This window comes from Pteronotus mesoamericanus, unplaced genomic scaffold, assembly GCF_021234165.1.
Source record: "Pteronotus mesoamericanus isolate MK-2021 breed Mesoamerican mustached bat unplaced genomic scaffold, CSHL_Meso_final contig_182, whole genome shotgun sequence".
Taxonomy (NCBI): domain Eukaryota; kingdom Metazoa; phylum Chordata; class Mammalia; order Chiroptera; family Mormoopidae; genus Pteronotus; species Pteronotus mesoamericanus.
Genome location: NW_026555078.1, coordinates 16343096 through 16365270, shown reverse-complemented (window position 1 = coordinate 16365270; position 22175 = coordinate 16343096).

Genomic DNA, 22175 nt, shown 5'->3' with positions numbered 1-22175 from the left:
TTCACAAGAGTGTCAATGTGTCTGAGATACACACACAGGCAAGCTCTTCAAAATAAAAATGGAACAATAGCAGCGGTGTCAGCATAGGTTTGAATCTTCCTGAACTCTCCCAGGAAATAGACAAAGGAACTAGGATAGAAATACAAAAACTCCGTAGGCAACATCTACAACAAAATTGGTGAGATGAAACCCCACGAATCCCGCAAGTATAAGTGGATGAGAACAAGCACCCAATAGCAGTAAGACTTGTGTGGCATCAGCAACTGTGCCAGAGGAAACAGATGGTCAAGGCCAAGTTGCCTCTCGTGGTTGTGAGAAGCAGAGACCCTCCAGCCCACCCGCAGGTGCCGGCCTGAAGGCACCACAAACTAATGTGAAAAGAGCAGCTTCACTGGAAGGGACCTCAGCAGGCCCCGAATTGCAGGTGAGGGCACCCCGGGCCACTCTAGACCTGACAACTGTTAAAAACCAACAAATAAGTGCCCCCTTTCAAGCCAGAACCCCACCTAGAGGAGGGGTTCCTGGTTGGAGACTTTAAACTGAGGAGGCTGTGGCAGCAGGGAAAAGAAGAGAGAGGACCAGGAATCCTGCACCTTCTACTGCAGGCCACTAGCGACCTCTGGCTCTTGACATTTAAGCTATTAAAAATTAAATGTCATTATTTAGTTCTTCTGTTGCCTTCATCACATTCCAAATGCTTGATGGTCACATGTGGCTGGTGGCTTCCACTGAGTGGCTACTGCCGTGGACAGTGCAGAATGGAATGTTTCCATCATCGCAGAGAGTTCTATCAGACAGCTCTCGAGGTCAGACTTGGGGAGGGAAGCAGAGGTCTCAGAAAGAAAGAGGTCTTATTTTTTTACTACTTCAACAAAACAACGAAAGAGCAATGTCTGAAGCAGAAAACCACGATAGCCGTCTTGCCCGTATCCCCCCGCCCCAGCAGCCCAGGGATACACGTGTCCACCCTTAACAAGAGCAAGGCAACAGAACTGCACTCACATGCCACGGCGCCTCCCCCCGCAAAAAAGGCCAAGTCACATAAAAGGGGAAAAAAATCAAATTGTCATCAGACTTTTCAACAGCAATGTTTTGTGCCAAAAAATTTCCTAGATCGACAAAGCTATTCCAGGAAAGTAAGAGTGAAAGATATTATGTCCATATAAACTGATAGTCAAGTATAAAGGCTGTAGACAAACGTTTAAACATCCAAGAAATCCCCATGAACCTCTCCTGAGGATCTACTAAAAACAAATTAACAATCAAAATGACTGAAGTAATATTGACTAAGATTGGAAGTGAGCATTAAATATATAAATATGTTTAGTATATATAGATGTATGCTTAATATAAATACATATGGACATACAGTCAGATTATCAAAAAGAGGGGAGGAATAAAGAGTATTTGAAAACTAAAATAAGCTTTCTGAATGCCTTGTAGGTACTAATCAGGAGTGAAAGACTATTGCAAGAAATGGTGCTGCCCTCCCTGATATGTGACCTTGACCATGTAACTCAGCGATCCCAACTGGGAGATGCTGGATGGGCGGGGGAATAAAACTTTCCTTGCCTATCCTAGAGGGTATGTAAACATGGTTGGCAATCTATATGCAAACACCGAATTTTATTATTCTGGGACTTGGAACAACACCCCATTTTAGAGCTGAAGAGGCTGCAGGTGTTAGCCAAAGTGTGTGAGCAGGAGGAGGTGGAGATGCAGCAGCTACTCAGACCTTTGCTTCTCTCTGGAGGAGGTGAGCTCTGAGTGCTCCGTAGGCTGGGCTGGGAAGCAGGAGGTAACCACACTACAAGGGAAATACACATCAGGGAAGCAAGCCCCCAGGAACTGCCAAGGAAGCATGCTGCTCTGAACCGACAGGAAACAAGGCAAGCTTGGGGCTGAGCAGGGGGAGGAGAGCAAGGCAAACTCGGAAAGACAGAGACCCAGCTGGCAGGCTTCACATCGGGGGCTGGAAAAATTTGTCTGGAAGGGGAAAAAATCAAAAAGGGGGGTAGTCATTTGTTGGGAGGCATACATAGGCGTTACAAGGTAAAGTAGCTCCCACAGGGACAGAGGAGCCAAAGCTAGCTTTGTGCATATCTCAAAGATACCCCTTCTCCTTCCACTACAGGAGGGGTGGGTGACTCTCATATGCACCAGCTAAGTCACTTTCGCCAAATGCACACCCAAGACATCCAGAGACGCTGAAAGCTATAGCAGTTCTCACCCCCAGGGGCCGCATGAATTCTGGGAACCTCGGGACTGAGCTGATCCCTGACACTTGGTCAAATAGTTTGTAAATGGCCCCATCACTGCTGCTGTGTCCCCGACTCCCTCTCCTAGGAACCCTGCTCTCCATTTGTCAATTTTAAGTGATAATTTCTATTCAATCTGATACATATTATAAGAATATAAACAAATGCCTCTCCCCCTATCGGTGCCATAATCACTTTCTTTTATAGGTATCATTTATTACCAGACGACAGATGGCCAGTTCACAGAATTCCAAAGAGGCTACCCTCCGGCCAGTCACCTGGGAACACAGGCGCATTTACATTTCTCCAAAACAGATGGGAGAGGGCGGGGGAAGGAGGCAGATTCCTGTCAAAACTTTGGCGCTTTCCAAAATGTGTTTCTTCTGCTTTTCCTTCTATCCCTCTGCCTTTCTTGCAGATGGTGCCCGTATCATATGCCCCCTTCCAAACCTCCTCATTACCCTCGCGTTCATCCATTTCCCATCACTGGCAACTGAACCCACCAATATGGCGGCCTGATGGGCGGAGACCAGGAGGGCTCTTGGCAGGCCACCTTCTGGGGACTTTTAGTGCCCAAGGTTCCATATTCCAGCATTCCCTCCTGGCTTGTTATTTGGGCCTGGGGCTGAGGTAAGAGGCCAGAAGAGGGTGAGAAGTGGGTCTGCTTCACAGAGGGCAGATGCTGGAGCTGCCTTTTTCACAAAACTGGGGAGCAATTGTTCGAAAACCCTGACAGCATGAAATCATCAGAAGAGCTTTTTTAAAAACATTAATACCTGGCCCCACCTGGAATGATTAAGTCAGAAAGCCTGGTGCGGGGCCTGCCAAGGTGTGCAGGTCTGGTTGAGAACCCACTGCTTCAGAGTCAAAGAACGCAGACGTGGTAAAGAGGCAACAAATGAAGACTATGTAGAGAAGAAAGACTAGTGTGCCAAGCATTACAAGAGTTGCAAAGTTAGAACTCGATGATATTGGATTGGCCAAAAAGTCCATTTAGTTTTTTCTGTAAAATAAAGACGCATTTTTCATTTTCACCAGTAACTTTATTGATTTGGCTATTTTGAATATGTCGGCTACTTCCCACATGCTATAACATTGATAGTTCTTAATTAATGTCTTGATTTGATCACTATCAACTTCAGCAGGTTTCATCGTTGAGTGAGAAATCTCCAGCGCAAAACTTCCCCTTTTGACACGCTCAATCAGTCACAGCATTTCCTCTAAACACTGCACACATCTTTTTTTGCATTTCAGTTGCGTTTTTACCTTTCTTAAAATAATAAAGCATAATAGGATGAAAATGTTGCTTATTTTCTTCTATCTTCAAAGTTAAAATGGCTATACAAAAATTCACCAATTTTGATAAGTTTTTTAAAAAATGCACACTGATGTGACAGCTGTCAAAACATAACCCAACAAAATTGTTTCAAACGAAGTTAAAGACAACTAAGCACTACTAGAGCCATCTTATGGGAAAAAACCAAGTGAATTTTTTGGCCAACCCTGTGTAAAGTCCTGCTCATGGCCCAGGAGGGTGCATGCAAGAAACTGATCGCTGCAATAGAGAAGGTTAAAAGCCATGAAGGAGGTAGGTTCAGATGAGATGGGACAAAGCGCACTGGTGGGAGCCTCTGGGGTGGCTTCCTACAAGAAGATGACATTCTGAGTGAAGAAAGTAGAGGAAATAAGAGAATATCTATATGCCTCCAATGTAGGGAGTGATTTCCTTAGACAAAGGAGTGTACTTACAGGAAATGATTGTTATATTTGCCTACGTTAAAATCAGCATCTTTAGTTCACCGAAAGATACCATATGAGAAAGAAAAGACAAGCCACAAGCTAGAAGATATTTGTAACACAGGTAACTAATAGAGGATTATTAATATCTAGAATACCTAAAGAAAACATATGAATCAATAGGCAAAAACAACCCAATAAATAATTGGGCAAAGAATATGAAAAGGAAACAGGCACTAAAGGAAATAAAAATAGCCAATAAGCATGATAGCCCTTAAATCACTTGTGAGCAGCAAAATGCAAATTATAACTATGATGAAACGCCATTTCACACCCACTAAATTGGCAAAACCTTAAGTCTGACAACATCAAGTGTTATGAGTAAGTTGATGCTAGTGGGTGTGTAAATTGATACAGTCACTTTGGAAAAGCCATTCAGTGATAACTACTAAGGTGAACGCATACACACCTAGCATTCCATTCTCAGTACATACTGTGAAGAAACTTGCACACTATACCAGAGATGCATGTAATAAGAATCTTCATAGCAACATTAGTCATAACAGCAAAAATTGGAAATAACCCAAATGCCCATCAGTGCCAACATAAGTAAATGTTGATATAATCATACAATGGAAAACCACACAGCTGTGATATCAGACAAACAATAGCCACACACATTGACAAGAATAAAATTCAAAAACACAATGTTGAGTGAAAACAGCAAGTTGCAGAATACATTGAATATAATTCTACTTATATAAAGTTCAAAAACATGTACAACTAAACAGTGCAGTGTTTGGGGATGCATCCATATGTGGTAAAACTATAAATAAAGGCAAGGGATAATTAACACAAACTTCTATGTGTTATGGACTATGGGGTTATGGACTGAATGTTTGCACACCCCAAAATCATATGTTAAAATCCTAACCCCCAAGGTGATGGTATTAGGAGGCAGGGCATTTGGAAGGTGATTAGGTCATGATGACAAATCCCTCCTGAATGGGACTACTGTCCTTATAAAAGGGACCCAGAGCGGTCTCTCACTTCTTCTGCCATGTGAGGACACAGAGAATCAGGAAATGGGATCTCATCAGACACTGAATCCAGCAGCACCTTGATCTTGGACCTCACAGCCTCCAGAACTATGAGGAAAAAATTTCTGTTGTCTGTAAGCTACACAGTCTATGGTATTTTGTTACAGCAGCCCAAATGAAGTAAGAGAGTCGGGGTGTTCGGATGGCAATGGGAATTTCATACGCACATAGAAGTTACAAAGATAACAGTCATCCTATTTCTTAAGATGGGTACACAGGTGCTCATGTTATTATTGTTCCTTAAATACTTTTATATGTATGATATCTTTCATATGAAAAAAGTTCTAATGAAAACAAAGGGAGTGCCACATGCAAAAATTTGTATATAAATTTATTTGTTACCCCAAAGTTTATCCAAGAAAGTGTCCCAGTTTGATCTGTTTTTCTTCCAGAAGAAACATCCATCCTTCCTTAGTTTATTAAAATAGCTTAATGGACCCATATCAAACACTGAGTGGACTCTGTGGCCAATTTCCTGCTGAGAGACAGGGCTCTGGCTTTTGGAAAAGGCCACCCTCCACCATTTATGCCTCAGTCAGAGGGTCAGTCAGCACCTCTCCTCTGAAAACCCCTTGTCTAGGTGCCTGGGAAGAGTCAGTGGCCAACCCCTGCCCCAGCACATGTTACCATCTAATGATGAGTCAGGACAAGTGACCAGTCAAAATAGCCATGAAAGTAAACACCAGTGAGTCGCGGATGTGATGGGCTGTGTGTGTGGGAGTGGGGTGGGGGTGGGGAGTGGAGGGGCGCACACGGGCTGATGGTCTAGAAGTCGGGGGAAGCCCTGGGATGATGACTATGGGCACAAGGGACAATCTTCTTCTTACCGTGGGCCTCAGTCTCCTCACTTGCCAAGTGCACAGAATAGACAAGGGCTACCCTTAATGTCTCTTCCAACGCCAGACTTTTTGATCCTATGTGTATTTGGGGCTAAATTCCACAAATATTTATCTAGAAAAACTTTTATTGAACCATCCTTTATTGTTTTTCAATTGCAGTCATTCCAATTTTTCCTCCTTTGCCCTCCTCTACCCGTCTCACCCCCTCCCAACACCCGCACAGTCAGTCCTCACACTGTTGTCCATGTCCACGGGTCGCTCATACATGTTCTTTGTCTAGTCCCTTCCCCTTCTTTCCGCCATTATCCCCCCCCCACCACTTCTTCCCCTCTGATCAGTTTCAGTCTGTTCCATGTTTCCAGGCCTGTGATTCTATTATGTTCATTAGTTTATTTTGTTCATTAGACTCCTCTTATAGGAATTTGTCTTTCACCAACTGGCTTATTTCACTTAGCATGTAACTAAGTGAAATACTCTGGAATACTCTCCAGTTCCATCTATGCTGTTGTATAAGGCAGGAGTTCCTTCTTTCTTTCTGCTGTATAATATTCCATTGAGTAAATATTTGATCCACTCATTTATTGATGGGCACTTAGGCTGTTTCCAGCACTTGGCTATTGTAAATAGCACTGCTATGAACATAGGGGTGCAGAAGTTCTTTTAAATTGGTGATTTGGGATTTCTAGGGTGTGTTCCCAGCAGCAGAATCACTGGGCCTGGGCAGATCCCTTTTTAGTGTTTTAAGGAAATTCCATACCGTTTTCTATAGTGGCTGCACCAGTCTGCATTCCTACCAACAGTGCAATAGGGTTCCCTCTTCTCCGCATCCTTGCAAGCACTTGTTGTTTGTTGATTTATTAATGAGGGCCATTCTGACAGGTGTGAGGTGACATCCCATTGTGGTTTTAATTTGCATCTCTCTGATGGCTAGTGATGTTGAGCATCTTTTTCGTATGTCTGTGGGCCCTCTGTATATTCTCCTTGAAGGAAAAAAATTGTTTACACCTAGGTTCATAGTTGGATTCTCAACCTAACGGCAGGCCTATCTGCATGACTTTGCACATAAATGTAAAGAGAGAGTCAAGATGCCCCCATCTGTTCTCATCTGAGATGGATATTGCCCAAGACTAGAACTTCGGCCTTGACATCACCATGTGGGCAAAGGAAAGGTTGTTGAGGGTGGCAGTGTTTGAGGTGGTGAAGTTTTCAAGAGCCGGTCTGGGAAGCACTGCAGATGTAGGCAGTCTGTGGCAAAAGCGGGATGTGGGTCTCCTCGCTGGCAGGACGGTATGAAGAAGGTTTGCCAAGGCGGGGTGTGCGGTGCTCAGCAAACAGGAAACTCCTTGACTGAGGTCCCTCGCACTCCTGAGCAGGCCTTCAATCCGGAGATATTGACCCACTGGCTACCCAAGGTGGGTTCTGAGAGGAGGGCAGGGTCGTGAAGAAGGTGATCCCTGTAGTCGCGTACAGGAGAGAGCCGAACAGAGAAGGATGGAAGGTGAAAGTTGTAACCAGGGCTGGGGGGGCTGACCTGAGAGCCACCACACACACGGCCTGCAGCCTGGCCTGATGTCAGAGCTCAACAAATAGCTATTGAACAGATGAAACAATGATAACAGCTAACGTATATTGAGGGTTGACTCTCAGGCACCCGGCTAAGCCCTTCGCCCCCATCACCCTCACTGTGGCTTGGAAGAGCAGCACTGTGCTTACAGCCATTTTGCAGAGGAGACTAGTGAAGTGCACGACGTGGGGAGACAGTGCAGGCTGCGACCCTGCGGTCTGACCCCAGAGCCTCGTCACTTACCCTGCTCAGTTCTTACTGGAATCCTTATAATGACTCTGGAGAGCTGTTGTAAGATGAGGACACATTCTAATGACCATTTGGTAGATGAAGAAGCTGAGGCACAAGCAGAGTGACTGGCTTCTGTCTACACGGCTAGTCAGCGACAGAGGGGAGAATGACCCACAAGGTTTTTGACTCCCCTTTTCATGTTCTGCTGGAGTGCTGGGTGGGGGACACACCTAGTGGGCTCAGGCGTCTCTCAGGAAAGCCTGGAAATACCATGTACAAGGTCATTGCCCTGATGGCGTCTACAGTGAGAGAAGGAAGGGCATGGAACCAGCCCCACAGCTCCTGCTCTGCGCTCTGCAGTGGGTTAGGCCCTTTGTGCCTCATTTAAAACCTCCCACAGCTCCAGAGTCATGCCGTCTCACCCCCACTCACAAGGGAAGAACCTGTGGCCCGGAGAGGCTCCCACCCGGTCTGGGCGCTGGCAGCTGGGTCTGACTGTGGAGCCTGTGTCCTCTGTGGCGGCACAGGGCTCCTTCCGCAGGCTCCACAGCATGCATGGGAGGCGAGACGGCGGGGCGGTCAGCTGGCGGACCTCCTTCCTACCCCTGCAACATGCGTTGTTTTCCCTCTTTCACGCGGTGCATTTAGTTTTAGACAAGCATGATTCGGGGAGAGATGCGCAGGAGGAAGGCACTCACCCCAACCCAGGGGTATAGACCTGAGAAAAACCTAGCAACGAACCCCCTGCTGCCCCAGACTCTCCAGGCAAGGCCTATGGTGGGGAGGTAAGTGAGTGGTGAGGCAGTTGCTCTGCATCCACTCAACCAAGGCGGGGAGGTGGCACTACTCTGGCAAAACTGAGTTCTCTGAATATTTTCCTCCAACTTTTCCATCCCCATTTTTGAGCCCATTTTCTTTCTCTGGCCCCATCTCTCTCATCTCTACCTGTCAACGTCAGGTTAGTCCTACTCCACTGTCTCAGCCCCGTCCTTGGAAATAATGAACATTAGTCTTCTCACTGATACAATGAGGGGTTCAGGCCCAGCCTGGCTCTGACATGCTATGCCTCAGTGCAGTCCCCCTTTGAAAGGTGATTTCACAAGGTTCTTGGGGGGTCTTTGGGCCCACTGTCACGTAGCTTCAGACTGCAGCAGTCAGGAACAGATAGAAAAGCTCAAGAGGAAGCACAAAGCCAAGTACCACCCTCCCTTCCCTTAGCAACCTCTGGCCTCCTCCTCTCTTCCATCCTCCAGGTCAAAGGCCCCACCAGGTCCTCTCTCCTTGAGACTGAATAGAATTTTAAGAAGGAAAAAATATGGCAAGCCAGGGTGACAGCAGCCCAGGGCCAGAGGGTAGGGGGATGGGGAGAGAAGGGGGGGTAATGATAGGTGGAAGATGGGAGAGGGCCATCTAATTTTTAATAGACTGAGACATAAATGCAACATGATTCACTTTGAACAGGCCACCTGGATTAGATGGAAGTTAATTAAAACAATCCCTCATTTCTCAGCGTTTAAAACTTCTTAAGTCTCACTTGGGAAAGGGTGCGGCAAGACTTTTTATTACTCTTAGATGGTGTTCAGAAAGCCCATAAATACATCTCCTCTTCCTGTGATCCCATTAATCTTGCCGCCTCTCCTGCTCCTCTCTGCCAACAATCAGATCCCAGTAAACAACCTCAAGTGAAATTTGCAACTGTCAGATAAACATTAAAAATGCTTCTCTTGTCCTTTCCCATTGATCGTCCCATTAATATTGTAATGGAACAAAAAGTTATGAAAATGAATGCATGCTGGTTTTGGAAATGAATGATGCCGACCCCTGCTGGGATACAGGCGCGCATGCATATGGATGGGCTTCGAAGATGGCGGCCGCTGCCCCCATGGACAGCAGGCTGCGTGCCCACAGGCCTGGCCATGTGCATGCCGGGCCGAGGGCGGCCGTACATGTGTGTACACGTGTGTCAGCATGGGGAGGGCTTGTAAATGGAAGAAAGACTTCCACCGCCAAAAGTAGTGTAGACACACACTCACCACACGGCTTTACACAGAGTAAAATATTACAAGGTTTTCTACTTTATCATTGCTTCTCTCCTCCCTTATCTGTTTTCAGTCAGTGGTTGGGATTCTCTCCATAGATACTCAGATACCCCAGTTGATAAGACGCTCTTGACATTTCTTCCTCATTTATTTTCCATGCAGAGGCCTTTTTAATACTCATGTGTGCTCTTGTGTGTGTGTTTATCTAGCTGACGAATGAGGCCTTAAAATCTGAAGGTATAATACATGGGAGCTTCCTAAGAGGAAGCTTCTTAAGGAGCATTTTAGGTCAAAGATTCGTATTTGATGCGGGAAATAAGTTCAAGGTTTATGATATTTAAATTCACTAGGAGAGTATACACTAAAATAACAAAACAAACACAAAACTCTTGCACGGAAACTGTTTGTAGGGGCATTGGAATACTCACCTCATCGAGGCCTGGCTGTGGGCTGCTGGTGGACAAACATGACTTTGGCTTTTGCGCATCTGGCACTTCGTAGAAGCTCAGGGAAGGTGATGCCCAAGAAGGGGGAAGGAGAATGAAAGGAAGGGAGGCGAGGATGTGCATTTTGCTTTTCATCTGTAGGGAAGTCTGACCGCACCTGCCAGTCAGAGGCAGAAGATGGGTTTTACCATTTTAGCATCTGGAAAGGTCAACCCGAGGGCGGAAGGTGGAGGACAGGACCTTGCCTGTCTTTGGGAGGGGAACGAGGACTCCAAAAAGGACTCACCCTTTGACTAGCTTCTCTCTGTGTCATTGGTTTTCACACCCTTTCTTCTAACATTTCCTTATTATGATCTTAACTGTCATATCGATATGTGACCTAAAAAATAGAAAAGCGTCATTGAGAACAAAGCAACAAAGCTCCCACAGACCTCCCCTTGCCCATTCCAGAGAGCCTTTGACCCCTCAACACACACACTTGGGCCTAGTAAATTTTGGCCTTCCTTCGGTCCACTCCAGGAAGCCCTCCTGGCCCCTCAGCGTGGGTTACGCCGTCTCACTATGACTACCTGGAGCGCCTTCCCTTAGTCTTTGCCCGCAGCCAGCATGGCTCTCCTCCATCCAGGCTACAAACTCCGCCATGGCAGAAGCCTGGCTCATAGCACCAGCTTAATAAATATTTGCTGATTGACAGTGCAGTTATTTTAAAATGAGTTATGAAAACTCTCTAGCCTAACTCATGAGTGTCTAACTTATGTGATTTGCAATGTGGCAATAGAAAGACCACCAGCATCTTAGTCCATAGACCCATTCCTGACCATTTCCCTGATTCATAGTGAGACCTAGAGGAGTTCATTTAAGCCTTGTGTGCCTCAGTTTCCCTATCTGTGTCAATATAATGACCTCACACAATGTAACTGCAAGACGGACAAAGCCAAGTGAGATATCCAAAATACCCAACATTCAATCCAATATTATATTAATATACCTAACAGCTGTATGTACATTAAAGAACTAAGAAAGATATGGAAAGAATGCAGAATTTCATTAAGGTCTTGCCTAAAGGGAAAACATGTACAAAACCTGAGAAGGGGCGGCGGGGGGGCGGGGAAGATGTGATCCTGTAACACCTAATTGGGAGCTGCTGGCTTTCTGAAATACATGTTATAAAGATGTATGGGTATAAGGGCACCAGGCTTCACCTTTTGAGTTGTGAAGCCATCAACTTTATAGCAACCATAAATAAGATTTAGTGTATCCCAAAAGGGGCATGAACGGAAATCCAGGTGGAATCCTGGAGAAATCTCAAACATCAGTAACCTCAGTTAACTGGATGTCATTACTATCCAAGGGACATATTTCATTCAATTCCCAGGAAATTGATAAGTAGGGAAACATTTAAGGAAATCAGTTATATTTTAATATTTTTTGAATTAGCAAATCTGTAAAAATCTGATATCCTATACATTTGCAAAGGTTAAGGGGTTTTGGCCTTTGGTGTAGCAAGTTTCTAGTCCAATTTAAAATGTATAATTACAGAATTGATTTAAAACCTGGAATTTTGCATTGTATGGTATCGGAACACTTAAGAGAAACTTATGCTTAATTAGTGTAATTTCACAGATTTTTGAGAATTACTTAAGTATTTGGGAAGATTTTATTAAGTCAACAAATGGAAATATTTAAGAAGGAAATAAAATATACTTCATTTACAAATGCAGTGTAAAATATTCCAAAGTATTTAATGAACTAGGTTTTAAAGTGGGGCAAAATAGAATTTAAGGGCCCCTTAAAATGATTGTGAAAATAAGAATAATAAGATTTGTAAACAGACACATAAATGGAATAATAAGATACGTAAGCTGATCTTAAAAGTCTACGGAGAAATCCTGTCACACGCTACAATATGGATGGACCTTGAGGACATTATGTTAAATGAAATAAGCCAGAAACAAAAAGACAAAAATTGTATGATTCCTCTTATATAAGGGACCTAGAGTAGCCAATTTCACAGCAAATAAAAACAGAAAGTAGAATGGTGGGGACCAGGGGCTGGGGGGAGGGGGAAAGGGGAACTGTTTAATGGGCACAGAGTTTCAGGTTTACACAATGAAAAAGTCTGTACAACTGTTTTACACCATGAATCTACTCAATTCTAATTAACTTTAGAATGGTAACTTTTATGTTTGTGGTTTGTTGTTTTTTTTTTTAAATCACACTAAAAACAATGGGGAAAAAAACCTATGGAGGAATTGGGGCTTATAATGTATAATTTTAGTTTATTGCACATTAACATTTAAAACCCTAAATAACTATTTCCTGCATAGAGAAGTTACCCTCAAATGTGTAAAAACCTCACTTCAATAATCTATATAATGGGGATAAGCATACATAACAAAATTGCTTTGAGGGCTGCGGGAGATAACATTCAGAACACAAGACAAGAGAGGTTCTTTTATATATATATTTTACTGATTATGCTATTACAGTTGTCCCATTTTTTTCTCCCCTTTACCCCCCTCCTCCCTGCACCCCCCTCCCACCAGCATTCTCCCCTTAGTTCATGTCCATGGGTCATACACATAAGTTCTTTGGCTTCTCCCTTTCCCACACTATTCTTAACTTCTGTCTGTCTATTTTGTACCTACGATTTATGTTTCTTATTCCTTGTACCTTTTCCTCCATTCTTCCCCCCAGAGGTTCTTTTTTCTTGTCTTTTTTAAAAGAGGTCCCTACAAACGAAACCAAACAAAGCCAAACCAAAGCAAAATGAGTCTCTTGGATGAACTTGAGTCACATGTCCACCCCTGAGCCAGTCACTGACGGCAGGATGAAATATATTGATTGCCAACTGTGATTCACTCAGATCTCCTTCCACTGGAGCTGGGGTGCAAAGGGGTGTTTTCCCAGAGCAAAATTAGGTGCTGTTACGGGGAGAATGGAGGAGTTTGCAGGGAAGACAAATGTCACTGATCCTATGACCATGCCGGTCCCTCGTTTACTTACCCTTTTTAACATGGGGCTCATCACAAACCCTACCTCCAGCAACCTCCCTGGTGTCTTTCAGGTAATTCCTTCTTTTTTATCCCATGGGAACCCTCTCCAACATCACATACATAAAAGAGGAAATGAGAAGGTGCATTTACTGGGGGGTGGAAGGGGACCCCTATAAAACACCTCCAGGGCTGGCAGCGCCCATGCCTCAGCTTGTAGGCTGTTAATTTACCACTTTGCACTGTCAGGGCAATAAGAACAATATTCTGAGCATATGCGACCTTGCAAGGCCAGCTGAGCATATATTTCCTTATCCATAAATTTTTGTTTGCAAATATATATTTATTGCCTATTTGAACAATTGGGCAAATAAAAGATTGGTGCCCAGAGAAAGGAAATGCTCTTTATCAAAGCACAGAAAGGGGGAGATATACCCAGGCCATTCTAGCAGGAATTAGGAGAATTATGACCGACTGGCTAACCCTTGCTATATGCCAGTTATTATTCTAAGTGCTTTACATGCAGGAACCTTCCTAATCCTCACAAGAGCTCTTTGAGTTTTATTATCTCTATTTTACAGATGAAAAAACCTAGTCTCACAGTGGTTAAGGGACTTGCCCGGTGACATGGCTCTAAGAGTCATAACAGCCTGACTCCAGGATCCACACACACTCTCACCTGTTGGGGCCTTACAGAGATTAAGTGACTTGACTGAGCTACACAATGGACAAATGAAAAAGCTGAGACTTCAACCCAGGCCCAGATCCCCTCATGCCAAGCTCTCAGCAAGAATGAAAACCTAGGAGTATCGAGTTCTTCAGGAAGGACCAGCCACCAAGATGCCCTCTTTCCATTCATTCTTGATTTGTAAGTCACTCCGCACCACTCATGAACCCACATTTTGCCACTAGGGTTCAGCCGTAGGATCTGCAGTGACAAAAAGGGAAACATACTATTCTTTAATACAGTGGTCCTTGGCAGTGGCTACACTTAGAATTGCCTAGGGTGCTTTATAAACTATTGATGCTTAGGTTCTATCTCAGATCAATAAATCAGAATATCTGGGAGCATTGGTAGTTCATAGAAGTGAACCAGGTGAATTTAATCTATACTCGGGGCCAAGAACTACTGATTTAGCCAACCCCAAACACATAGGCGACCCAGAAGGTGCTGCCAACACTTCTACTTTCTCCACACAAACCCTGCCCTAGAGGGGGCCCTGGGAGGCTCTCATTCCTGGCTTGTCCTCTTCTCTCACCCACCCCATCTCATCCTTCCCGCCAGAGTTCCTGGCTCCATCCTGGGAGACTCAAGTGAACCCTCACAAAAGGAGATGGGTTCACCTTTCAGAGCCTTCAGTGTGAAGCAATTGTAAGACAGAAGAGCTTTTCCCATGCTAATCCTGGCAGGTAAAGGTGGGCAGGGACGACGACGAGGTTTAGATGAAGGCACAGAACACCATCCTGCTACAATCAGCAACGGAGAAGAGCTGGGAAGGGGAAGCGGAGAGCATGATGAGCAATGGCAGCAGGGCCGCTTGGGGCTGAAAGGCCGTCAGCCCTTCCCTGGGTTCATATTTCTACCCATGGAACCAGGCAGCAACACAGCGCCACATGTCCTAAGCAGGCAGCACTACTGAAGTCTCTGGAAATTTCACCAGCTCCCAACTCCACCCCCTCTGTCCACATGCTCTTCACCCTGCACTGGTACTGGTTCTCTGAACTGTGGGGAAGTGTCCACACAGCCTATAGAAGGCTATGACTTGGGGAAAGGGTTTTAGAACAGAGTCGTCTTTAAGAGAAGTAAGTAAACAGAAAGAGACTCATAGATGCAGGGAACACACTTAGGGTCCCCAGAGAGGAGAGGAGTTGGGGGGTGGAGTGAAAAGGGTGTAGGGATTAAGAAGTACGGATTGGTAGTTACAAAATGGTCACGGGGATGGGAAGGTCAGCATAGGGAATATGGTCAGTAATATTGTACTATCTATGTATGGTGCCAGGTGGGCACTTGAATTATCAGGGGATCACTTTGCAAATTCTGGAACTGTCTAACCACTATGCTGTATACCTGAAACTAAAATAAAATAACATTGAATGTCAACTGTAATTGGAAAATAAAAATTTTTAAGAAGTAAAGTAGACAAGAATTACACAAGCGTATGACCTTTGGGAGAGATGTAGAAAATAATTCAACATGCCTTTTCTAAGTCTTTACTTGGGATCAGGCATTATAATAAAAGAAAGACACTGGATTTGGGCCCCGGATCATATCCTATAGAACAATAATTCTCAAATACTGTTTTGGCCACTGCCATGATCCAGGAGGGTCTTCTCGACAGACCTGTCCCCTAAAGTAGCGAGGACTACACTTCTGCTCCTGGCGTGGGCGACAGCATGGCACTCCTCGGGAGGCCGCGCCTGTCCTCCCGTGTCTCCCGTTAAGCTCTTTTAGCAGAAACTGGAAAGATAAACAGAGCAGACAGCTGGGCCATGCAACCCCTTGTCAGCTAAAGCAGCGTGGGCCCCGAGGACGCTGGGAGACATTCCTGCCTCACACCCTCAAGCCCGGTCCTTCACAGGTCTCGTGAAAACTAGCAATTTCTGCCACGTTGACAGTCTCTCACTTCCAATCCTTCAAGAGGCCGAGCAGGAGAAGAGGCAGGGCTGACCTTGGACAGCGTCAGGAAGTCAGGAGGTTGGATAAGGGGCATTCTCAGTGTTGGGGGGAAAGACTGGAATCCTTACCCCAGAACGTGCAGCTTCTTGTAGGTCATGGGAAACTCAGGGAGCTGCCGATACCCTAGTAAGAATTAATTGACAAGCTATGAGGAGTTCATTTACATCCCAAAGGTCTGAGAGAAAAGCATGCAGGACAGATACCCTGGACTTACTGACCCAGGAGAAGACCCAAGTTTGGGAGCCAGGTGTCCCAGCAGTCACGGCAAGGACAAGCTTGGATCAAGGTCACACTCCAAGTCAGTTGCATTTGCCCTGCGGGACTCCAAGAAGTGCCACACATCACACTCTCCTTCCAATTTTCTACAAAGGACAGATGGCAACCTAAAAAACATTTTCTGCATTTTAACAGGTACCAAAATCGTAAGTTGAAGGAAGCATCAGCCAGTAAAAGAGGTTCAGACCCAGCCAGGCTTTTGCAGGTGTATCAGTCTCCCAGGGCTGCCCTACCAAATTACCAACAACGGAGTGGCTTAAGCATCAGAAATGTATTCCCTCACACTTCTGGAGTCTGAAAGCCCAAAATCAAGGTGTCAGCAAGGCCGTGCTCCCTCTGAAACCTCTAGGGAAAGGTGCTTCCTTGTCCCCTCCAGCCTTTTGCAGCCCCTAGGCACTCCTTGGCCTGTGGCAGAATGGCTCCCATTGCCGCCCCCGCCTTCACACGGCCTCCTTCCCTGCGTACCTGTGTCTGCCTCCCTTCTCTTCTTTTTAGAAGGACATCAGTTACATTGGACGGGGGCTCATCTTAACTGAGCCTGATCTCAGCTTTGCTCCATCTACAAAGGACCGATCTCCAATTGAGATTAATTCACAGGTTCCAGGGGTTGGGACTTGAACTTAATTTTCTGGGGCACACCCTTCTCAGCCCTGGGACATCTTGCAAAATGAGAAGAAACACGCTTGTTAGCTGAGGTGAAGCCAACTCGGGGAGACTCTAACCTGCCAAGAATGGTGTTTCTTCGATCTGCCTCCCTGCCCTTCCGCCTTTTCCACATGAAGAGTCTTTCCAGTGGGGCCTGGGCCAGGATCTCATAGCTCCTCTCTAGAATGGAAGTCATCAGGACTGGAAGCAACCCCCTCAGAGAGGGGGATCCCAATGCATTCTCCTTGTAGCTGTGAATTACATCAGGAGGGGAATGGCAAGTGCTCCTTCTGAACCTCACTGGCATGGGAGCCAGGGGCCTGGTGGGAATCCTGGATCTGCAGCCCTCAAGCTGTCACACCTTAGACAAGTGACCAAGCATTTCTCAGCCTCAGCTTTCTCTCCTGCAAAAGGGGACCTCACCACATTGTTACAAGGAATAAATAGAAATGTGCATTTAGTATCTCATTAAGGAATAAATAGAAAGGTGCTGAGCACAGAGTCCGGAATAAAGTAGGTGCATTTCTTGTTCCTAATAGTGTCAGGACGAAGCCCTGGGCCCATCTGTCTGCTTCTCCAATGCTAAACGAAGAGCCCAGAAATGGCAAAGACTTTTGAGTTGATGTGCCTAATTTCATCCCCACTACTAGGGAGAAAAGGGAAGACAAATAAAGTAGCCATTTTAACTTATATCCTCGGCATTAATTTTCACAGTTAACTGCTGAACTGACTAAATTCTTTTCTTTTCTTAAGGACCTTTATAAATTCCATCATTAATAAAATCAGACATTCAATTAGCAGGAAACTCTGATTGGGAACTGATCGTCTCCTCGATACCTTTCTCTCCCCTCCCTCTTTGCAGACTCCCTGGCTTTTCCCAGGCTGGGCCCTGCTGACGCTCCGTTCCCCACTTTCTCTCCTCTTCCCCGTGCCTGTCAGGGCCCCCAACAAAAGCCAGAGAAGAACAGGGACTGATTCCATTAACCTCTGTCATTGCTTAAATCTCTCTCTTAATTAACATGAGTTAATATGATTAATCAAAATAATGAGACAAACCTATTAAATTAGGGAGGTTTAAATGGCAGAACTCGGCAGAAAAAGTAGAAGCAAGAGGAGACATGAGAAGGACCGAGAGGGAGGTGGGAGTCCAGAGGTGAGGAGGGCAGGGAGCTGGCAGCCAGCCCGGCCTGATCGGGGCTGAGGCAGGGGAGGGGGCTTGGAGAAATTGCTTTGGGGACATGTTCAGTGTTTGTGCCCATCTCAGCTAATTATAACTAGTCCCCATACTTTTCTGGGGCCCAGCCAGCTCCTTCTTAGCCGACCCAGTTTTGGAATTCTTGGTAGCCCTATGAGGGTGTTAACGGCTCCCTGAGATCCGCAGCCTCCCCATCCTGAGACCAGGGTCTTAGACACAGCTGCTTTTCTTTTTTTTTAAAGGAAGAATAACTCAACACAGCTCTGCCCCTGACATGGTATGAGACTTGGGGGGAGTCACTTTACCTCTCTGAGACCCAGTGAACTCACTTACAAGAGTGGGAAGTATATTCCTGCGTTGAAATCGCTGCTATAAGGATATAGAGAGAGGCTACGTGTAGATGTCTGGGGTGGTGCCAAGTCCATAGCAGCCCCCGCATGGAAGTTCTTTCCTTCCTTCTTCCCCGCTATGACTATGATAATACCTTGATATTCTAATGTGCTTTTCAATTCTAAACATATTTCTATGCATACAGTTCTACCCAAAATTTAGGTGATAACCAGGACAGGTGTGCTTGTACAGATCAGTAAGTTTTTGCCAGCATTACCGAACACCTTTTGGGTGCCAGACCTTATGCAAGGTCACTTAGTCCAACAAAGTAAAGTAGCTTATCGGGGACGTCCGGAACATGGTCTCCTAACCCCTAGGCCAATGGGATTTCCATCGCCTCTAACTCCAAGGAAGCAGGAATGCCCACAGTGCCCTTGGGAGCTCCTTTCTCTCCTGGTCATCCCATGATGTGACAGGGTCCACCACAAGCCTGTGGCTTCGTGGCCTCCAACTGCTGAGTTGCTCGGCAGGAAGTCCACTCAAAAGAGAACAGTGGTTCTCCAATCTGACAGATGACATGGCTCAGCATCAGAGTTTCCTATTCCAGTGAAACAACCCTTTTGGTGACAAAGGGCACTATGGATATTCTTTGCTATCTTGATACTTGCTATTTTAACTTGGGAATTGAATAAAATCTAAAAAATTTTAAAAATAGGACTTATCTCTCTCACTCTCTGAGTTCTTAGTATTTGTTATCCAAAATACAGGAAACAAATAACTTTGAATAATTCAGCACCCCTTACTACATAATATCACACTGTGTGGATTTGGGAACCGCGTAGATTTGGATAGTGTGGGACACTACATTTTATCTTAGGTTGACAAAAATAGAATAGTGACTAATTTAATATGTAAACGATATGTTCATCTAAGAAAAGGTCAAATTATGTACCTGGACTGTGTCCAAACACAGACATCATAGAAGCTAGACTAGGAAAGGGATGGAACAACTGACTGATTATAGTGCACACAAAAACAGGCATGAGGAGTTCACGAGATCCTTCAAAGCAACAGTGTGCGGGAACCAGCCTGTTTTGGCTCATCAGAGCCAATTATTCAATTTTCAGGTATTTGGAGAGCCAGTTGTTAAACATAGCAATTATGATAGGAGCCATGCTAAGAATGTTTATACCATGGAAGTCTTCAAACACTGTGGAACAGCCTTCTTTCTTTCCTGGAGAGCCGGTCACTCTTGGTAACGGTCAATGCCATATTTGCTTGTGAGTGGCAATTTAGTTTCAGCAAATATTATCATCTAATCCACTTAATGCAGAATTTTATTAATGTTATACCTTTTTGGATTTAATTAAGTTTGGTGTTGTGATTCATATAAGAGATACAAGCATAAGGAGTGAACATTTAGTTTTATGTCTGTTTATATTTCAGTGTTATTATCTAATAATAATTTTAAGTTAAAATTAGGTGTTTGCAAGAATTTTTTTTATTGACTCAAGTCTGAGAAACGCTGATCCAAACTCATTAAACTTAATAATCCCAGCCTGGCACATTAGGCCCTCGAGGATCTGACCTCAGCCTGGCTTTCCCCATCTTGAACTCTCTGCTGTAGCCAGAGTGGTCTCTCCCTTCCTTTCAACACACTTCTCAGGGATGTGACATTTAAAGGAGATAACAGAAATGGAAGTACAGAGCCTACACTATTCTCCTCCATGCTCTACTGCAGCTAAACCCCCTCCTTCGAGGTGGACTCAGGTTCCTCCTCCACTGGGGATTACTCCGGGGCAGGGATCCTTCTCTGCACGTACCACCTGGTGAGTTTGATTTTACCAATTGATGCCCTTCACCTCTGTGACTGGAGGGGAGGCTGCTGCAGGTAGGAGAGTTCTAAGGGTCGTTATAGATTGCTCTGTCAACTTGCCTTCACCTCCAGATTTACTTGTATTCTCATGCCTCTTTCCCCTCTGTACATGAGAAAGAAGTTTGCTTATTACTTTCCAAGCCAACTCTTCAGCCAATGGTCTTGATCACAATCATTCCTACTTCTCCTGAGTATATGACCCTTCAACTCTCTCCTTTCTCTGTCTTATGTCTTTAATTTCCTCTCTTCTCTTAACTTTCCATCCTAACACTGTGTATACTCCATCCCTAAAATAAAATCAAATCCACCAATAATCATCAATGATGTTTTCAGTGGCATGTAACAGAAAGCTTAATTAAATGGTTTGAATAATCATCAAATGTATTATCTCACACTGATGAGAATCCTGGATGTAGGGCAGTCTCCAGGTATCATGTTAACCAGAATTCAGCTCTCTGTATTTAGACTGGCTTCTCTCATGGTAGGCCGCCAGTAGCCCACACCTTGACTGGTCTGATTGGACCATAAAGTCAAGTGCCCCGGACAATAAATAACTATTGTGAGGAGAATGCCCTGCACTGTTGGACTTGCTTATGTTCTTGAGCCAACCAGTGGCAAAGAGGAATTACCATGGGGTTATCATGATTGGTTTAGATTAATCAGAGCCCATCCCTGGGACTCTTGAGTCAAAGGGTTTCATCACAGTGGGTAGAAACCTTAACAAAATTGGGGTTCTGTTAGGGAGTAAGAAGAGGGGCAACAGAAGCTTGGAAGACAGCCATTAGGTCTATTATTCCACTTTTCTCACTCCCAGCTACTACTGTGTCTCCTTTTCTTAAGCCCCTAATCTCCTTTGGGAAGCAATGGCTTATTTGCGATCTTCACTACTCAGTGCACTGCAACCTAGTTTCCAACACTGCTGCCCTTGCCAAGGTCGCTGGTGTCCTAACCTGGCCTCTCTGTAGGCTTTGACACCTCCACCAACTCCCTTCTTTACCCTCTTTCACCAATTGCCAGACTCATAACCTTCAGATGATCAGTCTCTCCTCTCCAACATGCTCCCCATCACTCAACAATGCTTATTCTGCAAACATTTTCTGAGCGCCTACCATATACCAGTTTGATATACCCAGCACATAATACAGTGCAAATTACCTTGAATGTATAATTTAGCCTCACTTTTCATCTCCACAATTGCAATAACTTCCAAACTGGTCCCTCTGCCTCCAGCACCTCCCCCTTAGCAATCTGTTTTCCTTGCTCACAGGTGTGATCTTACTAAATGCAAGTCTGAAAATCATATCCCTCTGCTCTTATTTCTCCTGCAAGAGAAAGCTCCAAATCCCTAGCATGGCATTCAAGGCCTTGGCAATCAGGTCCCCACAGCCTCTCCTAGTCTGTAGCCCATCTCTTCCCCTCTTATATTTCAGGTTGTGGGCAAAATGAACTATTACCTCCCAAACACATCGTGAGCTTTCTTAATTTGAAGTTTTGTTCATATTCTTTTTTGTTTTAACTAAAATGCCCTCTTCTGATTTTTCTGCTGCCAAAAAAATAAATAAATAAAATAACCTACTCATTTTTCAAGACTTAGTCTCCGTGTCACCTCCTCAGTGAAGTCTCTCCAAGGCCAAGTCAGGCAGGGGCCCCTGGGCCCAAGGCACTCTGCCCATATCAATAGTAAGTCCTTCTCAGAGTGTATTATAGTTAGGTTTATACTTGTGAATTCTTGCAGGGAAGGACTAGATCTAAATCATCATTCTGTGCTAAGCACAAATACTTGTCAATACAAGCTCACTGTATATCCTGGGAATTAATGGAACTAATTATTTCAACCATCACATTTTATAGATGGGGAAACTGAGGGCTAGAGAAGAAGTGCCTTGCAATGGTCATTCTTTGAATTTAATCAGCATTCTTTTGCTGCAAGTAGGGGGAAAAATGGCTTAAATAAAGAAGGGAAAATTTT